Source organism: Selaginella moellendorffii, unplaced genomic scaffold, assembly GCF_000143415.4.
Source record: "Selaginella moellendorffii unplaced genomic scaffold, v1.0 SELMOscaffold_0, whole genome shotgun sequence".
Taxonomy (NCBI): Eukaryota; Viridiplantae; Streptophyta; class Lycopodiopsida; order Selaginellales; family Selaginellaceae; genus Selaginella; species Selaginella moellendorffii.
Window position 1 is genome coordinate 2,275,086 of NW_003314261.1, and position 3,551 is coordinate 2,278,636.

The window sequence follows — 3,551 nt, forward strand, 5'->3', positions numbered from 1 at the left end:
ATGGCTGACTAACCTGAGGCATAATCTAGCTCTTGCGTGTTTGTCCTTGTTTTGCGTCTGGCTTGGGTCTAAGCCCAAGTTCCATTCCATGCTAGCTGGTGGAGTACCCATGTCCTCACGTTAAGCCACCAATATGCCGAAATAGCACCAGACTTTGTTTGGCTCTGTTTTACATGCTGGTACTGGCATTGGGATGCTGGTTGCTCCAGGACTGTTCCAAGTTGCTCTGGGCTTCTATCCCTTTGCTCCTTGGGCTGTATGCTTGGGAGTTGCTCCGTGGTACGGTTCCATCACTCTTTGACTTCATGCTTGGGAGTTTGGCACCGTTCCTTTGTTTAGTGGCCCAAGACCCTGAACCTTGGGTTTTGCACCACTGTCCTTTGGACACGTGGCATGTGTCACTGGCATAAAGAGGGTTTAGGGTCCGCTTTGTGGTGTTATCCTATGGTAAATCACTATAGGATAAAGGGTCAAAACCATATTTGGTATCAGAGGATGAGTCTTGGCGAGTACTATCCAATAAGATTGGGCAACTAGTCTCATTGCATACGCAGAGATGAAAACGATGATCCAAGTGGGTACACGTTTGGGTGCAAAAGGCTTTGCAATTGTTCCTTGGGTATGGTTTTTGTTACCTTTTTGTACCGTATTGTATGAGCTTGCTCTTGGGCTCATAAGATGGTTTGAGATGTTCCATTTGCACGAGTTTGAGCTTGGGCTCGTGAGTGAGGCACATTAGCAACTTGAGGATACACTTTGAGTTGGCAAGATTAATATTAGCCTATCAGTGGTTCTGTGAGTTGTTCCATGTACCATGGGTGAAAGTAAACCTTCCCTAGGTTTGCTATGAGTGGTGAATAGGCTAGTCTGTAGCTGTTTAGCACGGCACTAGTGGATTCTTCCTAGGCATGGTTACAAGTGGATCAATCAAAATCATAAGGATTAGTCTATTGGTTCAAGTAGTCATTGCCGTTCTCTCTCATAAACTTTCCTTACATTGGACTAAAGGCAGTGCAAAAGCAAGCTTGAGGTTTAGTCAAAGATAAGACCAAAAAGAGAGTTGTCAGGGACGAAGGATCAAACACGTAAATCATCTTCTCTTATTGGAGAGATAATTTGCAACGATGTGTTAACTCATTGTTTGTATTCATATTATGCAATCAAGAGTTTCTACCTTGATGCATCTTGGAGATGATGGTCTTAGAAATAGTGAGTTGTGGAATGGATAGTGGTGAAGTGCTAAACCATTTTGTCTAGACTTGTTATTGGAAGATTTAAGTTACAATGATCAATTCTTTTCTAGGGAACCTTGTTATTACTCTTTGAGTAGCTTGGTGTTGGATTAGTGTTGAGTTTGGTCGGAAAGAGAGTGGCATGAACTTGTCCATGTTGTGAACAAAAGTTAGTGGTGTTCAGTGTTGTAAATCTCTATCGGTGGAGTGTGGCATTTACGTTGCATTTTGTCGAATCGAGTTGGCACTTAATAGACACATAAACCTTTGTAGTAATGACGTGGGAGCTGCTCATGGTGTTGCTCATGGTGTTGCTCAATTGATGATCAAATCATTGTGATTTTTATATCATATCCATGTGATAATGAACAATGTGTTTACGAAGTTGCTTGGTTAAACGATGATCAACCCTAAAGTGGTTGGTAGTAATGCTAGTCTACTTACACGAAATAGCATTGTAGTATCTTTGACTAAATTCTCAATGGTGGATCAATTATGCTAAGCTTATGTTAGTATGTTGTTTCCTTAAGGGTTTGCCCATAAGGTGTTGGAAGAGGGTTGTAGCATTCACTTGCTATAGCTTGTCGGTTGATTCATTAATACTTGGAGTAGATTGTTAGATGGAGAAGATGTATAGTTGAGGCATTAACATCGCTAGCATTTGTGTTAGTGGAAGTGGCATTGTTATTTCTAATGATAAGGATTTTCCTTAGAGCTTGATTTTCTATGTCATTTTTTGTTAGTGTTTGGGCTTCACATTGGATCTTGAAGGTGGTTGAAGAAGAGTGTTAGTGCAATGTGAATATCTGAAGATATGGTCTTTGTGATCAAGCTTTGGATGCTCATTTTGCATTTTGCGGATGTCGGTGTTGAATATCGGAAAAATGGGCAAAGATGTTCGATGTTTAGCATACTATGGGTCTTGAGAATTTGTATTAAGGTGAATCTATGTGAAGTTGTTAGTAGGAAGAAGTTGATTAAGTCTTGAAAGTTTGCATTCCTAGACTGAGAGTCATTCTTTCTCTAGGATGGAAAATTTTCCACAAATTTTCTTAGACTTTTCCAATGGCTAATCTATTGATCACTTTGTCCGAAAACCATTTTGTTTTTTGTAAACCACTACAAACTAGTGAAGGGGTAGGAGTTGACTTCAGTTGGCTTAGACCTTAGTAGGTAGTTTGTATGATGCAGCCCGAAAGGGATGCTGACTTTTGGAGCTAAAACAATTGAGTTGGATAGAGTCTGGAGTTGGTGTAGAAACGTAGTTGTTGCACTTTTCTAAAAAAGTGACCCTTATGCCTTTCTTCTAGTGTTGTGCTTCATGGTAGGTTGCACTTTGTATTTTGTTAAGACTCTATGAGAGTAGTGAGTTCTCACTGATCTTGATTTAGTCTTAGTAGCCCTACACCTTGGCTTAGGATGGTGATGTCCAACTTAGTTGTTTGAGGTTGAGATGTTGATACCTGTACTATAGCTTTGTTTAAGTGGAGGTTGTGTACCGATATGAATCTATCTCGTGGTCTTCACTTTTGTTTCGACTGAGTGTTGATCATGCATAGCTAGCCTCTTCAAGGCATGCTCAAAGCTATTGGCTAAATGTGTTGTGAGCTTATCGCGGTTGAGTTGGATTTGAGTGGTCATTTAGTTTGTGCTTGTCCATGAACCTTTATCTCATACCTGGGGTATTACATTCATGTTGGCCAAGCATATAACTTAGTGGCGTGAGTTTAGTGTTTGGTTCTTGTGAAAGCAAGTTGAAGAGTGATTGTTGATTGCTTTGCGACTAGTGATTGCTTGTAGACTTCATCGAGGACTATTGACACTTGCTTCACTCGATGAAGATTTAGCAGTGGTGGGCTTGCTTTACCGGATGGTGTTGCGGAGGATCGTATTATTAGACTTACATGGGTTATCCATGTTGGCATGTCGACTCTACCTCTATCGATATCATTTGGTTGTGTTTAGTTTATGGTGTTGGATTTCATTGAGTCTTGGACGTGGTGATTCACTCCTTGATAAAGTGTTATATGTAACTGAGTTTTGCTGAAGGATTGGTCTCAGATACTTGTAAGCCACAAATTTTTCCTTTCCAATATGATGCTTTATTTCGTTAAAGTGGAACTTATTCAGTAAAGTGGGACATTAATTAGCATGTGTCCACATGCCATTTCCTAGTACTTAATTAATATTTATTAATATTTCTATCAGTTTTTTAATTTATTTTTTATATTTCACAATATTATAACACAAAATCATATGAAAAGTTTTTAATTTATAAATTATAAAGCTAAAACTTCAATTTTTTATTGTTGTTATAAA